The following is a 22,236-nucleotide window of genomic DNA, read 5'->3' on the forward strand; positions in this document are numbered from 1 at the left end:
TTTTATTCCTTCATTAGTAACTAGATCCTGCACAAAAACGGATTTGATTTAGATGTATTACACATTCATTAGTTTACACGCCTCAGTTAAAATGTCTGTTTTTCTCTGATGAAATGGGACCATAATAAATAATAGTTTCACAAAACCAAGTGTGAATGGTCACAATCCCAAAAGGTAAATACAGCAGAGCACTGAACGAACATCACGAAAATAGAGAAATATTGTGGTGGCATCAGAATCAGAGGCTTCTTCTTTTTTAGATGGAAAAAAGGCTGCTGTAGAAATGATAGATCTCTGTCAGGGTTCCCACATGTGTTTCTAAATTTAAAAATTACATTTTTATGGAGATTAGTGCACAAAATATTCACTGCTTTGTTTTCTTTCATCATGTTTAAACACACAGGTTTGCCGCAATTCTGCTGTGTAGTAAAGAACTATTTCACTGTTTTTTGTCATTTGTAATCCGATGACAACTTTGACTTTAGTTTTGATCTGCATTATGGTTATCATACTTCCAAAATCTTGATTGGCCTTCTGTTTGTGATGAGTTCATTTGATAAAATACCAAAAATAAAAATGCCAGTGCTTTGTTACATTGTTAGAAAACAATGGATGATAATCGAGCTTTACAAAATCATAGTTTTGATGTGTCAATGAAAAGGGGATATAGACTTTCTAATTTTTAAGATATTAAATAATGGAATAAGAAAATGTCTGATTTTTTTTTTTTTGCACAATTTTCACTTATCAGTTAGAACAAAATCTACTTCCACACTTTTCAAGAATACCGAAAAACTGATATATGCAGAGTTCAGAACTAAACCTAAGAGAAAATCTGAAGAGAGAAGTGGACAAGAGGCGTCCCCACAGTAGTCCAGGTTGGTCACCAGTTCATTTTAGGGTCCACCTTCAGTCAGCAAACGTATTTTTGGGCTGTTTAAGAAAATATGGCCATGCACCACATGCTTGTACAAAAACGTGAAACATATTTATATAATATTGCCAACTGGCCTTTGCTTCAGGTGGAGACTCTCGTCTTTAAAATTTCTGCCACTGGCTCAGCCGAGCATCTCCTCTCTCCACCGTCAGTATCCCTTCTATCCTCGGTGTAATTGTCCTCCATCTCTGATGACTGAGACATCATTTAGACAAATGTTTCCCAAAGACATTCCCTGTTGTTAATTCCATCAGTCACACCGTTGGATTTCCCCGCAGCTCTTCCCTCTTTGGATGAGGCAAAAAAATATTACGACAGCAACGAATCAGATTACAGCTTCAGGGAAACGAGTCCCGATGCTCCGCTGTGCTCGCTGAACCTTCAGCCCACAAACTGAGAGTTGGAATATTTTATCCCCGATGGAAGAGTTCTCATTTTTAACGGAGTGGCTCTCAAAAAGTTCACACGGCCATAGCTTGGTAAAAACCAGCACCTTGTACTATGCCTTGCTTCATGCAGAGGGTCTGCGCTCTCAGGTATTGACAAATATTTGCTTCCTGGCAGTGTTGCCTCTGTTGAGGTTTTAAATTTTACCCAATTACTAACATTTGGGCATGATGGATATAATGCACCAGTTTGAATCTTGCAGTAAATCGCCTGCACTGTAAACAACCATCCTCCACTGATGGAAGTGCCGCTCCGAATTAGTTAATTCAACATTTGGAAGTGTGACCAATGCGGACTGAACTACTTGGTTCACTTCCTTTGCTGCTATTACTAAAACTACTACAGACAGACTACAATTCTCAAATAGCCCAGAAAATCAACGTCATTGTTCACAACTTCTTCTTCTGTTCACTGATTGGTCCAGTAAAAAAAATCTATGTAAAGTGGAGAAAGCCCAGACTGTGCTGCCAGTTAGAATTTTTTCTTCGAGCAGAATTTCACAGGAAGGCAGTTCTGTTCATCTTATACAACTGAACTGAAATACAAATGAACATGTTAGAGGTAAAAATGTTCCAAAAAACAAAAGAAAATAATACTTAAACCTTATTGTATGAGTGTGTATTCACCCTTAAGCTACATACAGATACTTTTGATTTTAGTTCAGCATTCATTCCTCTTTCATACGAGTCTGTCAGCATCGAACATCTGGAGTTACTGACATGGGTTGTGTGTTCAATTTAGTTCTGGACTCTGGCTGCGTCATACCAGACTTTTTTTCCCCCCCTGATGAAGTCATTGTTTTGTGGATTTGTAGAATCTTTGCATTTCAAAGATGCTTAGCTAAAATCTTCTTAATGAGTCACCTACAGGAATGAATCTTGCATTCTTCTAAATTAGTTTTAAGACCTACGAAATAGTTGACTTGAAACATTGTAAAGTAGAGCAAATAAAATAAAATCCCTAAAAGTAGCTGTTATATGAGTGTATGAGTGTAGCAGAAGTAAAATTTTCTTGTGTGAGTCTTGTAAAAAAAGAACAAAAAAAAAACGACATCCTCATCTCCAAATCAGTGTAAACTATGGAGCTTGTGATCGTATCTATTATAAAGCCGATATCTGTTGATATCAGGCAGAGCTTTCCGACCGTCCTCTTATCTTCTGACTCTCCCCTTCCCTTTCTCCTCCATCCCCTCGTTTTTTCCACATTAATCTGTTTGTGGCTGCTGTCAGAGGACAAGGCAGTAAATGAGATTAGTGATGGTGGTTGAGGGAAGTCCTGGCCCGAGGCTGTTCGGGTGTTCCAGCCCCCTTTTTCTGTTGTTCGGCTGAAGTGACGAAGTAAGGCTGACATCCAGACGGCCAGGGACAAAGACAAAAGGCAAAACAAGCCTTTCTCTGTCCGCTCTTTCACCACACAACACACAAGGTCCATAACGATCTGAGCAGAAGCCAATTCCATGACACTATTACGATAAAAAGGAATTTAAAAGCTTCTCCTCGGCTGCTCTGAACTCTGAACGGATGTCTTCATTTACCCTCCCAAGCAGCGATCCCGGCGCATATACACGTTTGCGCCTTCACAAATAAGCAAATACATAAATAACAGAGATGGCATGAATTATTCAAATCCTCCAAATGTTGGTGGGAGTGGAAACTAACCAGTTCTGACAAGAGACTCACATGGGGAAAAGTAATAAAGGCTCAAATAACCTCGGCGGGTCTGCAATCACTTCGGTTTAATCCGAAGATGCTGAGTGTGTTTCTGGGAGCAGACATGTGTTTTTATGAGCCGTCGCTGCTGTAACAGCTCTGCTGCCGTCTCATATTAAAGTGAAGCCGTTCGATTTTTATCTTACTCCAAACGTTTTTCATCAGTTTACAAGCTAACTTTTTTGGAACTCTGCTGTTTTAGTTAGCAGTAATTTACAATTTGTGAACACAGAAACCAGCAAAAAACAATATTGAAAGACAATAAATCATATAAGTATTGTATAATAAATTAAAAGGAAACAATTAACATCAATGAAAAGTGCAAGTTAAATGAAGTCTCTGGTGAGTTGTGGTTCTGCTGACTCAAAGCAGAATTTCTTGCTGTTTAAAACTACCAGGTATTCCAGAAAAATATGGATTTTTGCTATTAATTTCTTCTATATATGGGATTTTATTTTACATAGTCTTAAGAAACAAACAAAATTATTGCAGAGAAGCAATTTATTTTTTAACTGATTGAAAACTATCAACTGTTACACTCTTCTTGCCCAGATCGGAATAATTTCTGTTAACAAATATAAAAACAAATAATTCAATAAAATCAGATTCAGTGACTAAATCTATACTAAAAATTCACATTAAGTTACTAAGTTCCTCTGCCTCCTTAGAGCTGAATGGTGCAGTAGACTTTGATTATATTTAGAACATTTTAATTACATGAAAAAAGAATCAGGGAGATTTGTGACGTGCTAAAATTGTGTAACCTTTCCAAAAAAATAACAATTTAACAGGAATAAATATATCAAGTCACTGTGGCTTCAATTGTTATCATAGTTTCCTCAAGGCTACAAAGTCTCCAGGTCAAAACTTACATATAACTACACAACTAAAGTATACGGGTATTCCAACCCTGTTAGTACAGATTTGGGGAGCTGTAATGTCCTTGGCCCTGTACACACAGAGATAAGCACAGAATATTTTTGTGAATGAATAAGAAAAAATGTGAGTCCACATGGGAGGATGCAGCACCACAGAAAACGCTGTAATAGGGAAGCCGGACCCAGTGCTTTAACTCCGCCAGAGAACAACGCAAAAAACACAGAATGGTGCCACGTTTGTTGTTCGTGAGACTGAAGCACATGCAGGATAGAGAGAGATGAAAATTTGACGTCACTGTTTAAAAAAAGACACGACTCGCGTGGCCACACGAAGAAACCGGAGTGCTGAAATGGAGACCGGTTTCAAAAATGATAGTTTCTGATCTTCCAAGATGCCAAATCTATATGGATGCCTAAATGACAAAGGAGAAGAAGAAGAAAATTCCGGTCAGTTTATTTACCTTGCATCAATTTACAACAAATTCATCTCAAAGACCCTTCCATTCATATTCAGAGAGGAGCAAACAGAACAATCCAGTCATAGATAGATTCAAATTATTAACATGCAACTTAATACAGTCATAGTTATAAAACAGTGCAGTAAATGTTTGACTTTTTTTTTCTCAACTCGTAAAAAAAAGGTCTAAGAAAACTGCAGTTTGCATTCAGTCACTGACTTCACACAATCCCTCAGACTAAACATGCATAATATGATAATCATGCATAAATGAACTAAAAACAAGGAATACTGATGTTGTGGGTTTTCAAGAGATAAATTATGCAGATGGGAGAATGGACATCCCCACATTTTGTTTTCAAAAATCCCGTTTTTTTTCTTGTCAGTTTTCCTTCTTCTCTAGATCTGATTCTCTGTTTTCTTTATCTGCTGTGTGCATGATGCCACCCCTTGACTGAGGATTGGATATACACTGGGAGTGAGTGAACCCAGTAAAACAAATCATCGGAGTCAGTATGGTTGGCAGTAAGTCTAAAAATCTAAAATTCATAAGTGAGAAAATGTATATGAACCGTATGAAAGAGGTTTTATATCTGATATCTGGAGTTTGGATCTTCTCCCCAGTCATTCCCTGGTTTTGCGAAGGCAAATCAGAGTCTCTACGTTGCAAAGATGTGCATTTGCCTTTTGATATTGTTATGGACTGACAATCTATCATGGGTGTATGCAGCCTACCTGGTAACTTCTATATTTATAATGGATTAAAATAGGATGGTAGCTAAAATGCCTTTGGGAAAATGATTACAATATTAAATACTATTTACTCAACTTTTTATTATTTTTGAGTGGTGGGTCTCCGATATAGCAAATCAGACTTCAGGTGAGCAGCCCCGCAACATTCGATAAGACCTGCAGGCCTGAATTTCCCTGCTATTATTGTAGGGAAAGTCTGGATAGACAAAGAGTGATTTCCTTCACTTAACTTTTTTATGTTGTTGTCAGCAAAATATGTGACATGCTGTGACCTTCTTTAAGCACCAGACAGATGAGTGTGGGCCTCCGCATTTCTGTCAGAGGTGAATAATAACGAGCTGCAGAAGAAGAAGCTGAAGCAGCACATCACCAAGAACCCTAGCAAATCTGTCACTGCGTCGGGATCATCTCGGACACTTTTTCTGTTCCTTGGGTGAGAGATGGACGCCCTCAACTTGGACCTTCACTTAAATCTGAGCAACACCTGCCTCGACTCTCAAAGTTGCTAATCCATGAAGGTTTGTAGCTATCGGTAGGAAGCCTGGAGATGGGACGTCAGGTTTTGGTTCAAGACTCTATGGCAGGAGAGAGTGGGCATGTATGTAACAACAGACGAAAACCTGAAGAGATAAATAAACTTTCTGTTAATTTCCAGCCTTAAATTTACTTCAGTAATGTGATGGGTAAAGTTTCATTGATTGCAAAACTGCACTCATACTCAGCTAAGCATTGTTAAAGTAGAAGAGTATTTAAAAATGAAAAAAGAACAGATTCAGCTTTGTTTCATACATATTTTTTCTTTAAGAAACACTATGCAAAAAGCTGCTCTCTTGGTTTAGTTCATTCATGCTTAGAGATTTGAAAACACAAGAACAGAAGTTGGAAAGATTCTCTCAAAGGATTCAAAAACTAAGAAAGCAGGCAGAAATATATTAAATATAATAAACTGGCTGAATGCACTTTTACATTTTCTGACCCCTGTGGGGTCAATCGTTCTGGTGGCAATTGAGGTTACTGCTGATTATTAGGTAACGTTTCTCAAATAACAGTTGATTTTTAGCACATCCTGTCTTTCAGTGTAGCACTCAGAAATGTTGTCTGGATGCCAAAGAGAAGCACAACAGATTTACTGGAGACAGAAAAGAAAGGAAAAAGAGAAAAAAGAAAGCAAGAGAGGTATTTAAAAAAAAATTAATGAAAAGAGGGAGATAAGACTAGAAGAGAAGATTACAAAAAACACCCTAAAATCCTTGAGTTTTTTTTAGTCCAAGATTTTTGAAAGTCATGACATGTCTTTCATTGTGTACAACAACAAAAAAGGAACTCAAACTATTATTAATAAATGAGACAATAAGGCTTATTATTTCTCAGATCATGCACTCAGGCCACACATTTGTATTCCAAGTCATACATTTCCCATAAATTTCAATAATACTCACAGAGACCTTCTGTTCAGATTGGCAGAGTTTTGACCCAACAGGGGGAAGCTTCATTTTAATTAGATAATCGGAATGCTGGAAATGTAAAACTGGAGTACTACAAATATCTCCTCTTTAGGAAAGTTCAAATCGATTCATCAGTTCAGTCTCAGGGTCCCTGATGGCCACACACAGGCCTTCTCATGCTTCCTTTCCAACCAATTGGTACCAAAATATTCTCATCTACAACAGCCCACATTGTTCTAACTGCAACTCCAAAAAGAGCAGCCCTCTTCGTCTTTATTCCTTTTAGATATTTTTCCTCCAATCAGTGAAAGCCGCAGTTAGCGGCGCTGTCAGCTGTCTAATGAAAGGCAGCATCTGCAGCGATCACTTGGACATCTGCCGCTGCTTTGAGGCGAGTCTTTGTCTGCTCCGTGTGTCCGTCCACTCCACAGACGATCGCCACGGGCTACGAGCCGGCCTCAGCTGTCAGACACGAGCTCTAAAAGGAGCGAGCTGTTTGGCGGGGAGGAATGTACTCAGTGGAAATCGATAAACACTTGGGGGGGAGTTTCGTTGTTGGAGCAAAAAAAGTCCCACCAGATGATGCTGCTGCTGGAGGGAACACAACCGTCTCTGGAAGAGGATGATCTCTAATGGTGTTCAAACTTCCAATGACGATTGTTTTTATAGTCAAGTAGGAGGCTGTTTGAACAAAACTTTCTACTACAATGCCCCTAAACCAGACAGACTGCATGTGAAAACATTTAAGATATTGGCCTTGTGTTGGAGAAATATGTGGGATTATAATAGAGGAGTGTAAACAGCCAAATTAACCAAAAATAGTGATCAAAGCCAGATGTAGCTCCAGATGACTGTCCCAGCTACTTAAATGTGAAAAGTGTACATATTCAGTCTTTTGTATATCCAATATTATTCAAGAAAATCCAATGCAACCAGTTGGCTTCAGAGGTTATCCAATTAGTAAATATAGTCCACATCTATGTAAGGCAGTGGTGTCCAAAGTCAGTCCTCAATGGCCGGTAATGTGCTTGTTATAGTTCTGGTTCAACACACCTGAATCAAATGATGGCTGGAAACCCATGATGTAATGAGTAATTGCTGCAAGTTAGTGACTCTGTGAGCAGATTTGATTCCTTAGAAAGTGTTTTTTTTTTGTTTTTTTTTAACAAGCTGAATAATAAACTGACATTGATTGCATCGTATGATGACTATAATCAGTTTGAAATCAGTTCACTTGAATAAGAATCTGCTTGTATAATTGGACTGTGTTGACTTTTTTTGTATCTGGAATTGTTATTTGTCTGAGTTGACGCAAAATAGAAACTGGTCACTGTCTCATCAATAAGCTCTTTCTCACACTCCACCTTCTGGAAGTCATGACAACACTGCCTTTCCATTATGCTGTTTATAACCGATCTTAGGAGCATTGGACTGAGAAGTAGTTCATATGAGAAACTCAGTAGTTTCACCAGATATCAGCTAATTGCTGCTGCTGCTGGTTTGGAGGTGATGAGTGAGGCTTCTGAGGGGGATGTGCTCTGGAAGCTCAACTGGAGGAGCTTTGGGTAAATAGGTGACATATTGTGAGAGCGAATGTTTAGGTACCCCCGAATGGCTGCCATGGGAGATTAAATCGATGAAAGACGTGCATGAAATAATCGAAGCAACACTCCATGTAGGGTTTTGATGAGATAATACTTTAATAACTTGATATAAAAGTCAAAAAATATGATTTTACATTAAGACTCTGGCTTTTTTGTGATCAGTTGATCCTAAATGATTATCTGATTATATCAGACATGACATACTTTAAAATATGAAGTAGAGAGTGAAAAATCTTAGACACTAGATTCACTTCTCTAAGGCTGCTGATAAATTTGAAGCTTCAACCCTGCAGGGAGGTTTGAGCAAATGTTAAAACACAGTAGGTCCCAAACTCTTCGTAAAGTTAATGAAAGCACGGTAAATGAGAGCACACATACACAGAGTAATGAAGTATTTGTCACATGAAGACTAAAAGGTAATAGTAATTGCAAATGTGAGAGAACCATTGAACATTTAAATAAATTATTCCTTCATGAGCACCAGGCTCCATGTTTTAGAGGATGCATTAGGACAGCCATTTCTCACATTTGCACTCTGTGTGTTGATGGTTGCATTAATTAACAGAGTTGCCTGCCGCCCACAGCCCGCAGAAGAAACGGGAAGCCACTTGAATTCAACAGGCACCATCCAGCTGTGCCATTGCTGGCTGAAACTCTCAACTTACAGTGATTTCTGCCAAAACTGCTCCCTGGTTAAAAATCCTGACAGCTTGCTATCGTTCTGAATAGTGGCTGTGTATGCAAAACAAGTAAACACTTGTCAGAAGTTAAACCAGACTAATTGGAAACGGGAATCACAAACAGAAACATGGATTTTCCTTTAGTTAAAATAAATGGTATCAAGACAGAAAAAGAGAACTATATATTTTTTCACAAGCATCAGAGGACTGAAGTGGAGGTGGAGGTTTCAGTTTGAGGATTGGATTAATGGTGAGTCTGTGCACCACTTACATCCAAAAACTAAATTTGTACCATTCAATTAGAGTTACTTTCATTTTAATAAAATGTGCTAAAAGGAAAGTTCAATTTTTGCTTAATGTGGATTGTGAAGGGTAGATATGAGCTGTCAGTATCTTACAATAAGCTGCCAGCATACCAAGTGATCACAAGGTTATAAATCATGGAGAAACTCTTGTGGTGGTGGTTGGTGCTAGTAATTCACATAAAGAACTCTTCAGGAGAGCATTCTCAACCTTTGGTACAACTCAACATGTAAAAAAATATCCAATCTCTCAGTGATGCAGAAAGACTAGTCCACATATTTTTGACTTTGAGGTTGGACAATTTTAATTCTTTAACATCAGGTTACCTGAAAAAAATCTGTCAAACCCCTCAGCTGATTGAACTGAGCTGTATCTACATGAATGCATAAAATAATAATCTGTTCATAGTGTAAATTCTAAATTATGTATATAAAGAAGCAAAATTTTATTGAATTTTATTTTATTTTTGTGATGTTCCTCAGGGCTCCAGTCTTGGGCCATTGTCTGCACATTGAAAGTGTGCAGACACTGGATATCGCATTTCTGACATTTCTGTATCATTGAATGACTACAGTCCCACATAATCACTTGGTTTGCAAAATATCAAACAGTGGATGAAATATAATCCCCTGAGTTATTCTATTCTTTACTCATCGATATTCTATGGCCAGTTAAATCTGAATATACTCCAATATAATTTAACTGATTTGGACTGAGTGTATGTGAGTTTGAATATAAGTCTGACTGATTTAATAATATTAAAAATAACAGGATTACACTGACTATACAAACTAAAACGGATTCTATAAAACTACATATACTTTGGCCTTCAAATGACATATAAATTTTAGCTATGCAACTTAGCTGTATTGAATAGATGAAAACCAAGAAGGGTGTTAAAAACAAATATGGAATTAAACATAAACTCTACATGAAACTACATAAAAAACACAGTAAGTGTTGGCATCCTATAGATCGGGACCTCGCAGCTCTTCCTCACATATGCTCACATGTTGCTTTCGCTGACTTCTGCACCGCGGGTGAAAACTAATGAAAGCAACTCCAAGTGAATCGGAGCACAAATTTACTTCCCATGATGTTGGGTTCGCCGCCTGCTGCCGCTGGCAGCTGCTGATGGAGCTGATGATGATGATGGTGGTGGTAGTGGAGGTGGTGATGATGTAGCAGAAGGCCTGCAGGAGTTTATGATCCGTGCAAATGGAAGAATCTGCATATTGTTGGATATGAGTTTGCCTAATGGATGCCTACACACTGAGGTGATGATGGTAATAATAAAACATGGAGAGCGAGTAAACTGCAGTGTGCAGACACAAACCTCCATGGTCCTGCTTGAATCATAGTAGGAGAGAAAAGGGAAAAAACAGTAGAGGATTGAGAAGAAGTACAAATGCAAAATAAATTAAATTTGCATACTAAGATGGGAACAATGGAAGGAAAAGATGGGAATTTAGAGGATGGGTGAAAAAAAGTAAACAGGAAATAGTTACATTATTTATTTCACAAATGAAAAAAAACTAAATAAAAGAGTTTTATTCATCCATCCTGGGCATGGGTATAGTAAAAGTTTTGGGTGTTTAATAAACCCAAAATGAACCCACAATTTGGAAAATGGTAAGCGGTCTGTACTTGCATAGAGTCCTTTATCAAGTCCAGAGATCCCCAAAGTTCTTCCAGGACCTCTGACCACCACCAGCATGCAGGGCAGATGAACTGCCTTGCCCAAGGACAGAACAACTGAAACAGATGGAATCAGGGTTTAAACCAGCAACCCACCACTTACAGGGTGAGCTCTTGCCACTCCTGTCACCTAATCCCCCTTAAAATGAGCTTTCCAATATCTTTGTTTTTTTCCCCTTTAACTGTATGCATATCGACATTTAATTTGACCATTTAATTATTTTTGAATTCAGTTTTATTTTCTCTTCTCTTTTATGAATATTATTTTACCAGAAACTTTATTCATCCTTCATAAGAAAGAAAATAATAATATATCTGTGTTGCGGTACGTATACTTTATTATTTATAGGAAGGTAGTGCAGAAAAATCTATGTGAGAAGTAAAGGGAATATGTTGTGATAAACAGGAGTCTAAATGTAAAGTACATCCATAAATTATGAGAAATAAATCATGAAATGAATAAAATGATTAAATAAATTATATTAACCTCATGTGTATTTATTGGGAAACTAAATAAAGAAAAATAGATGTGGGAATGAGGAAATAAATACCTTGGCAAAGTAAATATAGAAACAAAGAAAGAAAAAAAAGTACATCAGTATACAATAAACTTGATTTGGTAATTTAAACAACTTAAATTAGATTAAATAACAATTAATGAGAATATTAACAGTGTTTATTTAATCTATTATTATTACAGCGTACATCCTCTTTCCATAGAAGGAACATTCAAAGCATGGATCAGGAGTTTTTAACAGCAATGCAGAAAAAAGAACAGATGCTTGGTTTGAGCACAGAAATGTGCAGGTAAAACACAAAATAGCTCATCAGTCTTATTGCAAATCAGATTTTAAAAGAGCACCCTGCAGATGTCATACATTTAAAATTAAAACTAGTCTGGGAAAAGCATCCAACATTACAATACAGAAACAGGCTGTTTTTCAGGAAAGCCTTTGTTTACATGGAGTAAAAGCAAGTTCACAATTCTCCCAGAGGAAATTAAATATGGCTGTGTGAAGTCAGCCTGTTTGTATTCAGGTAAAATATTAACAGCTGCAAACACACTGATGCTTCCTGTCAGGGCTTTACAGCGACAGCTTGACTGTGCAGCATGTCACCTTCCGGAAGTCCAAGTGAAATGAGGCTAGCACTTGGTTTATCTGGATGAAAAGCTGCCTAAAGTTAAGATTTGTCTTTTTTTTCACTCGACCGTCCGGAGAAGCCTGAGCGCCGAAGGATGAGGCTGCCATGAAGATGAATGCACAGGGTGAAAGAAAAAGGTGAAAAAACATAAAGGAACGCAATGAGAGGCTGTAATTACCCATAGGGAAAGGTCAAGACGTTTGGGCTGCTTTTTGTAATTAGCTTTATTTCTGCGAGCAGAACAAACAGAGCAGTCTTTTGTGAAATTGTGTTAGAAAGGTTACCCAGACCTTTATAGTTGGATGATTAGCTATTCACTTGAAACCCTGAGTGCTGTCTGCCCGGCAAGCAGCTGAAACATTGATGTCCTCTCGGAAAAATAAATTCATCCATTTCAGGAAAACTGAATAATGGAATATTTGGGCTTTAACTGAAACGGAGTCAAAATATTTGATAAATTCTTAGTCAAAGTAATTATGCTGATAGAGAGACTGTGTAAAGTCAGATTTTTTTTTTCCTGGCATTCGCAGTTTGCCATCAGGAGACTTGCTCTTTATTACTTTTAATTAGACTAAGAACAGTTTGATTCCCTATAAATCTGATACCTACAGGCATGACTGTAAATATGCAGATACATTTTAGGATATGAAGCATTAATATTTGCGGAGCTCTTATTAAAACGGAAATATAAAGTAGACCCAAGTCAAAGACTGACCTACCACATTAATGATGGTTGAAAGTATATAAAATATGGATTTCTTTCACAGATTTGCTTTCTTCAGTTTTTAAAAGCACAGACTGAAGAAACCTCTCAGTATATCTGGTCATGGAAAAATCTATATCTGATTTTTACTCTCATAAAGTTGCTAAAGTGACAATGGGAGTTTGATTTTCCAGTCCACTTGTGTTTCTATGTACTCCAAAGTGTGACAGGGTAACCATGCATAAGTCTGTATTTTAAACACAAACTTCGGCTTTTTTCCATTGCAAGTTGGTCTCTGCCTCGGCAGCTTAAAGCCTCTGATCCAGTCTTTGGAGTTCATGGACAGGATTTTTTGTTTGTTATATTTTTTATTTGTTTCATCACCTGCATGTTTCTGATAATCACTCCAATTTTAATATCAACAACAGTTATGACATTGTGTGGAAAAGTAATTCCCGCTGATTGCTAAGCCCCTCTTCTTTGCATGATTGATTTACGTCATCCACGTTTGAAGGTGTTGCAGCATAAACCATCGGTTTAAGGTCATGTCACAGCATCTCAAATGGATTTTACTCAGATTATGTCTATGCCTTCTGAGATGACCGACCGTGATATCTGCCGCATTCTTCCTGAGCGTCATGCTGAGAAACGACGCTCAGAAGGGTAAAGGTCAGAAACGGATTGGTCTCTTTTAGGATTTTATGGTATACAGTAATATTCATAACTTCATAATTTTGCTTGGTCGGACAATCTCAGAAAGTTTAACCCTTGTTTTGTGTTTTCACCATTTGTTAATATTGGCACTCACTGTAGTTCACCATGAATCCAGAAATGGCTTTGTCACACCTTTCAGACTAAATGTTTTAAATTGGGACATTATTTGTGTTTTTTAAAGACTTTTTAACCTACTACATGTTTTCAGATATTAAGCAAGTCTGAGTTTGACAAATATTGATATCCTCTTTCCAAAAAATGTTGTTTATCACAGCTCACCTTTTCACTTAACAAATAAAAATAGCTTTTTGTATTGACACTGGTTATCTTTTCAAAATTTGGTTGATAATCTGAAATGTGCGAAAAAAGTAAACAATGCAAAAGAAATTTATAAATGAGCAATGTTCTTTTTGCTAGCAAAGTAACCAAAAATAAATATCATTTGATATCTCATAAAGTATTAGATGTTAGTGTTTTCATTTGATGATCTCATCAAAACTAATACTTCCTGAAATGTTCATTAATGTGATAGCACACCCATTATCCAGCCACTGTTTCACAAAAGGGAGGCACAATATGGATGGATAAAGGAAAACCATCAAAACATCCCAATCTTATTTCATATTAGTTTCATTTTAATATTGGATGTCACTGTGTTCGTCCATAAAGTGTTGAAGAAAACTACAGCCTGATGCATTACAGCAAAATGTGATGAAATAATAAAATAAAACAGAAGTTTAGAGACTGCTGCTTTCCCTGCAGTCGGATGGTAAAGGAGTGTCAGGACTCGGTTGACAACAGTACAGTCTCAACTCTGAAACACACACAGTTATTCCTTCTTATTAATGAGCAGAGCCGCTGGCTGCTGTCAGGCCTCCATGCACACCGTCGCAACCAGACAGCAAGATAATCATTTTTAACCTGCTGGCATAAGCATTATAAGTCTTGTCTAAACCCCCTCCCCCCTCATCTCTTCTTCCTCTTGTTGTGTATCTGCTTCTCTCTGTCTCAGATCTGTAGTTCTCATCTGTCCCGAAGCTCGAGCAGAGTCTGGCAGAGCTATCGCACATTGCCTGTGTGAAGAGGAAGAAAAAAAAAAAAAGATTTCAATCGAAATATATGAAATCAACTGGGTTTTTATCTTTCTTGAGCTTCTGTTTTCCTGCCACAGATTCTGGTTATCAAAGATCCCCCTCTGATGGGACTAACAGCTGCTTTTCGCTGAATCAGGACTTTGATATGAAAGGGATTTGTTTAATGTTCTGGACTCGCATTTTGAAAGTAGAGCTGACAGAGGAATGTTCATAGATGTACTCTCATCATTAAGGGAGTAGAGACCCCTGTTTTTAAAATCGGACAAAATGACAAGCCCATGCTTCTTAAACCACGATAAAGTACCACCAGTGGTCCTTAAAATGCCTGTGGGACTTAGAAAAAAGTATCCTAAATTATTTATAAGGTAATTTGATCAGTGTACCAGGTAAATATGATTGAAATGAGTTATATGTTAAATCCAATAAGCCAAAACCACCAAAAAGATAAATCATCACAAATCTATTTCAAAAAGGTACTACTAAAAGGGTGACTGCAGTGGAGCATGCCCCCCAAACTACTATCAATATATGGCTCTATATTTAATTGAACATATTCAATAATTCAGATTGTACATGTGTGGGAAAATACAATCTGACAGATGTTCAAATAACATATTCATTAGCCCTTCTGTCTGATTTCAGGCTACAAAACTGTAGGTAAAAAAAAATGCAGCATGAAATGATTGCTATTTTTAGGTTTCTTTCTTTGGTGATAAAGTTTGAATATGATATAGTTTACCTTCTGTTACAGAAGACCAAGCTTCGCAAAAACGTTTGTCTTTTTCCTTGGGACAAAGACCCGAACAGGGGGCGCAGTCTGTTCGGGTCTGTTTCCCATCAACCTTTTTGATGGGAAAAAAGACTTTTTAAAACCTTCAAAGTGTTACCTGGAGAACTGTTAAAGGACAGCTGTGTGTGCATCCAGTGTTCTAAGTCCCCATAGGGTCGAAACTGAGACGTGCAAAGTCCATGCCGTCTAATTCCCAGAAGTCTGCTGAAGCCACTTCTGTGAATGTCGACGAGCTGTTTTCCTTTTGGTCTTTGAACCCAACGGTACTTCTAGCTCTGCCAGAGCCCTCCGTTCCAAAGCAAGGCTTTTCAATTCATTATTTTTTGGGGAGGGTTTTGCCAATACTCCAGATTTCCCTTTGATCTGCTTCTCGCTGAAGAGTTGCTGATTGTTTACCTTTTATTTGTGGATGAAGGCACACAATGAAAAACGTTTGGTTTTTTTTTCATTTGTAAAATAACTTTTAACTTGAAACATATATATTTTTCGCCTTTAACTCAAAGTTTTCCTCTACTTTGTGTCGGTCTATCAAATCAAATTCCAAAATGCTTTGAAGTTTGTTGCTGCAATGTTGCAAAATGTGAAAAGGCGTATGAACAGTGTTTAAACACACCTATGTCATCGATCTGTCGGCTTAACTAGTTTCACTAAAAAATCTTGAATAAAGGACGGTCTTTAACCTTGTATCTTTGTTCTTCTCACTCAGAAGAAAAGTGATGTGCAGCAGAGGTGCATTTCTCCATCTATAACTCATACCCAGCTACAGTACCTGTCGAAATGACTGCCGCTTAATGGATCTGGTGCCACAAAACACTATCTCCCGTTCCAATTACTCCATGCCAAATTAAACGACGAGGTTCTCAGAAAGCATTAAGGCACATTAATTAATCTGTCAGAAGGTGGAGGCAGAACGTCGAGCTGAGGCTGAAGATGGTCGACTGCTGACGCCTTGATAATAAATAATAAGAAACACCTCGCTGTTTTTAATGACCAGCAATTTCTAGTTTATTACTGACTATTGTCTGCCATTAATTTTTAATCAACTCCAGCTTCTCCATCACTCCCTGCCACAGTGCTTCCTGTAATACTGTATTTTTATCATTATTTTTTACAGATAGAACAAAACATAAAATTAATTTCTGTAATTTATGAGTTCTGGTTAACAACTGTTATATTTTGCACAACAAATATGTTTTGACATTTGTCAAGTTTTGCATGCAGCCATGCCAATTTATTTCATAGAGTGCCAAAAAAAAAAAAAAATCTTATTGGATTCTTTTTCAAGAACAGATGAACAGATTTACCTGTTCAGGGATCGGTTACCTTTACAGTCATGTTTAGCACTGCAGTTTTATTGTTTTATTTTTATTTTATTTTTTTTGCAGGACACTGTTACATTTATGCTCAACTCTAGTAGCCGCAAGGTTGTGGCTCCAAAACAAATCTAAATCTTCAACCACAGTTTATGACATTTGATATAAGGCTTTTTTCCTGATCTGTTGTGCTTGTTTTTCCTCAAACATGTTTGATGGTAAAATGTCTCTTTGGTCTCATTTGTCCAAAGGACATTATTCCAGAGGTCTTGGGGCTCATTTGGATCCAACTTTGTAAACCTATGTCAAGCTCCCATGTTTTTTTGTAGAGAAAAAACATATTCTGCTTTAACCAACAAGCCATAGTCTTTTCTTACTTTTGGTGTCATGAACTTGAACTTCTAGATCAAACTGCAGCCTTTACTCTCTAATAAGGGAGCTCTTAGGCTTTTTTGGTGTAATTGAGAAACATCTTCTTTTAAAATGCTAACAGTGTTAAAGAATAGTTAACATATCTTGAAATGTCAACATTGTAATATTTTTTTTTCCCTTTGTTTTAAAGTCATGGTAAAACACAGTTTTACATCAAATGCTCTTTTACGCCCATAGCGTGACATTGTCTTGCCTCCAAAATTAATGACTCCACACGTGGGGGGGCTAGAAAATAATTGTGGCTTTTATATGGTAGCTTATAAAGAGAAACTTTCTGCTGAACAAAGCTTTACAAAGGACAGTTAGAAAACTGGCCACAAAATTATGTTAAGTGCTTCTCTACTTATAATCCTTCTTAGATTAATGGTTAGAAACAATTGCTTTTCTAGCCTAGACCCTGATACCCTTCCACCCTGCCATTGCAGGCCCAGAAGACCTGCTGTTATAAAGGCAGCTCACGCTGGTAAATGTTCATTTAATCAATTAACATCAGTACCTGGCTGATACTTTCCCACTGAAATCCAATGGAACCAATAAGAATTGACTTTTTTTACACACTGCTTTACCAGTTAGATTCATTTTCATTGAATTAATGAATGTTGAATTTGCTATATAACCCAAGGCCATATATACATAAAAAAATTACTTATGTATAAAACTAGAGAACATGACTTCATGACTAAAACTTTATGGGTTTTACAGTTAATCAGCAATATAGGTAATGGTCTAAAATATAAAGAACACACTCTAAAAGCTCTCTGGATAAATGTACAAATCAGAAATTCATCCCATCAAATTATTTGATCAACATGATAAATTTGCCTCTGTGACATCCGGCAAAAGTGTCCAGTCTCTTTCTCTGGTCTTTTCATTTCAGGATATCACCCTCGGTTTCAAAAACCACAAATCCACTCTCACACACACGCAGTCGCACAAAGACAAAAGCCATTAGAGCTGCATTACTGTAAAAGCCTTTTACGAACATGGCAAATTTCATTTAAGGGCTACATTCAGTCCTCAACATTTCTATCTACATTCATTTATATGCAGGAAGGTCTTTGGTGGATGAAGCACCGTGAAGAAAGAACGGATGGATGGATGAGTGGATGCTGGGGTGGATGATGGATAAAAAGTTCAGCATCCGTTAAAAAATATAAAAAGAGAATAGTTTGGAAAGCTGAATTTTGACCGCTGTGTAGCTGCAGAGAGACAGACAGTTGTTCTCCAGGTGGTCTGAGGCTGGTCTGGCTCTGTGATTGGTCCCCTGGGCCTGTCAATCAAGCCTGTGAAGTCAGGTGTGACCACCCTTCCTGCTTTGTGATTGACAGAAGGTTCTGCCAATTAGAGCCCAAAAACACACTGAAATACACACTCTCCCACACACACAGGGTCTCTTCTGTGTTTCTGCAGCCGAGACGTGCTGCTGCCTCCTCTCTGGTTGTAAATGTCGCATCTTGGGAGCTCTTCCTGTCGCCGGGATGCTCTCAAGCTACTCAAACACACTGACTTTCCACTTACCTTCATATTTTACCATTTTAACAGGGATTGGAGTGCAAGCACAGCCTGATCTGTTGCATTGGAGCAGCCACAGACAGGGAAATGGCTTTATCACTAATACATCAAACAACTTCTTGCTTTGGGAACTAAGCAACTTTGTCAGATAATCTCTAAACGGAATAATTATTTTTGCATTAAGTATTAAAAAAGTTACATGAGGACTCCACATTTTGCAGGAGTAAACATGGCCACTGAAACCAACTAATGTTTCACGTAAGGGCTAATGGTTGACACAAGCCACGACTATCAATGGAAGCAACATTTACATTTCTTTATACTGCACAGTTCACTCTGGCAATACTAAACATTAATATGCTGCTGTGGAAACATTTACTGTGAAGGACACATGAATAAGAGTACATCTAAAATTAATGTCACATTCAGCCCCTTCAAATCTAAACTGAATTAATTAAAAGTTATGGAAAGTAATGTAAGATGTGCCAACAATGTCTATGGGTGTTGCCATGTTGAAATCCTGACTTCTCACGCTATGCAAATTGAAACACAGTTATGATGTCAAAATCACCTCAGAATTGTGACTTCCAAGAAACTGAAATGCAGCATAACTCCTGAACTGAACATTATACTTTTTCCAGAGATGAAGCAGAATAATCTGCAATCTTTGTTTTGCTTTGTGCACTTTCAGCAATACAAACAGTAGCTCAGAATGTTCTTCAGGTGTCATGATTTGCGGTGGAGGAGGTGGGGAGGATCATGCTGAGGTACGAGTGAGAAAATGAAGATTTTAATGATGAAAAAAGGCAAACAACCCAGGCAGCACAGATGAGTAACAGCAAACAGCTCTGACTCTGGTAGCAACTGGTAATGAATCCAGGCAGCACAGGCACAGTTCTCAAACTGGTAGCAACTGGTATGACAATAGATGGACTAGAAGACGAGACAGATTAGACAAGGACCCGGCAAGGAACACAGGTGGGTTTAAATGCACAGAGGGTAATCAGGGAACAAGACACACCTGGGAACAATCAAGGGGTGGACAGGACAACAGAGAGATTCAAGAAGACACAGGAACCTAAAATAAACACAGAAAAACTCAAATCAACACAGAGAAAGCCCAACCCTGACATCAGGTTCTGATCTCGTTTACCTCAATATTCAATATTCTTGAAATTCTTTTTCATCTTTTGCATCAAAATGGCGTACTATGGTCTCCTGAAGCTTTCATTCTCTTGTGCTGTAGCCCACTTCTCCGCTCCAGCTGCTTCACTTCTGTCAACCAGTCATTGCTAATTAATGAAGCATCAAAGAAAACCCCGTGCATTTTTCCGTATGTTTAGTTAGTCCATATAATCTGCTGGGAATCATTAATAGTCATAACAATATTTGCTCCTAGATCCACATTAAACGGCTCTTTAAACCCTTCCTTTGGATATTAATATTGCTTGCTGTTGCCGATTAGCAGAAAACTGTACGCCTGCTTTATGAGGAAGTAGATGAAATGATTGGAATAAGCCAGAATTTACCTTGTTGTGAATATAAAATAAAACTGCCTGGAGGCCTTTGTCTTCAGCTAAGTGATTGTGAATCATCACAGGCTCGCTACTTTCAAAGAGTTTTTCTGACTCTTAATGACGGCAGGTTGTCAGCCTGAATGCACGGTGGCCGCGTAGAAATCTGAATTAAGCTGTTCTCAACTCTTTCATGCATCCATTTCACGTCAGTTTTATCTCCACTTCTGCCCACATCATTTAACTGTAGCTTTTTCTCTGAGCTGCTTTTAAATGTTAAATAAAGGAAAAAAAAACAAAACATGGATGACATGTGAAGACGTTCACTCATAAATCCCACTGTGATGAAACTTATTAGGACTCCAAAAGCAAATTTTCTTCCTCTGGCTATACCTGTGTGATGCCAAGATTGTAAACGAATGACAAACACGACTTTAGCCTCCTATTTACATACTCTGATTTATACTTTAATCATGTTCTGATGGGCTCACAGTATTACACAAATATTGTACAGCGTCGCATATCAAACTGAATTTTCTGCAGCACAGAAGTCAAAAATAAGGAGTAGCTTTTGATATGAGCTTATAAGTAATTTAATCTTCAGCTGTGTTTAATTTTGACATGATTTGTGACTTAAGCTGCAGCTCTTTATGAAATGTCACCTTGATGTTTTGCTGCTGTTTAATTTGAAATCATTCCACTTTTTTCAGCTTTTTTTCCACATTCCTTTACACATTTACAATGTTAGTATACAGTTTTACTCATATAAGACTGGTGCTGATTTAAAAGCTTGTGGATGCTAGTGAAAACACTGATCCAGTTTAACATTTGCCTTGTGACACAGGCTCCCCATTTTTGCTAATAGAAAAATAAAACAAGCTGAAGGCCTTAGTACTAGGATCCTTAAATTGAATTGAATAGTATAATATCTAATAATTCATGTCAACCAAAAATATAAATCTGACTAAAGTCATATCTGGTAAAGTTCTCCTCCCAAATAGAATTAAATGTTATTTCTTTTAAAAGTAATTTCAGTTGTTGCATGTTTCTTTGTGATGTTATGTCTCATCACATTGGATTGACTGTTTTAATTTGCAATTATTTTGTTTTTGTTGTTGCTGTTGTTTTTTCTGCTGTAGATTGTGTTTCTGAGACGACAAATGAATTTGGATTACACCTGTAATTTAAGTTCACGTTCAAACTGCTTAAGTACACTACCAGTCTTCTGCCCACTAATTATTCCAAAGGGGGAATCAGATTGAGATTTTAGAAAGTATTTATGTATTTTCTCCTGGTTTATATTTGCTCAAATAACGATTTTATAAGATTTCCATCTAATCTAATATGCATATTACTGAAATAATTTCTTGGTTGCTATCCTTGATTGACTAAATTTTGTGAGACTAATTAAGTGTTAATTAGCATTAGGCTAATCCAAAAGATTGTGTCAGTTGGTTGCCGTTTTTATGTGTATTATACATAATACATAATTAAGCCTCCAAGAACTGCCACTGACGCTAGTTCTTGCATCGACCCCCAATCAATCAAAATGCAGGAAATATTCTAGATGAGTAGTCTCAAACTGCATTCCTTAAATGTCCTGCAAAGTTGCAGAGTTATGCAACTTTTAGATGTGTCCTTTATCCTACACACTTGTATTAAATGGCTTGACTGCCTCATTAGCATTCAGTGAAGCTCTAATAATGAGCTGATTGGAACCAGGTGTGCTGAAATAGATACATCTAAACTTTGCAGGAGACTGACCCTGGAGGACTGGAGTTTGAGTCCACTCTTCTAGATTCTAGGTGGGGTTAAATTCAGTGCACTCCGACACGGAGCATATTAAACAGTTTCCATATTCACGGCAGCAGGAAAGAGGCACCAACTTCACATCGCCTGCACATGCAAAAATGAAAATGTATTAGAAACCCCGGCCACTTGGATACGTAGTCCTAAATCCAACACGCATCTGATCTTTTCAAATGTGACCTGTGCCTGTATGACCAGGTCGGATGAATACTCAACAAACGTCACGATTCTGCATCCTTATATGCGGAAGAGAGAAGTAAAAATAACAAATACGGCAGACAATAATGAGAAATACGTTGTT

The sequence above is a fragment of the Xiphophorus hellerii genome, chromosome 23 (genome assembly GCF_003331165.1).
Source record: "Xiphophorus hellerii strain 12219 chromosome 23, Xiphophorus_hellerii-4.1, whole genome shotgun sequence".
NCBI lineage: Eukaryota > Metazoa > Chordata > Actinopteri > Cyprinodontiformes > Poeciliidae > Xiphophorus > Xiphophorus hellerii.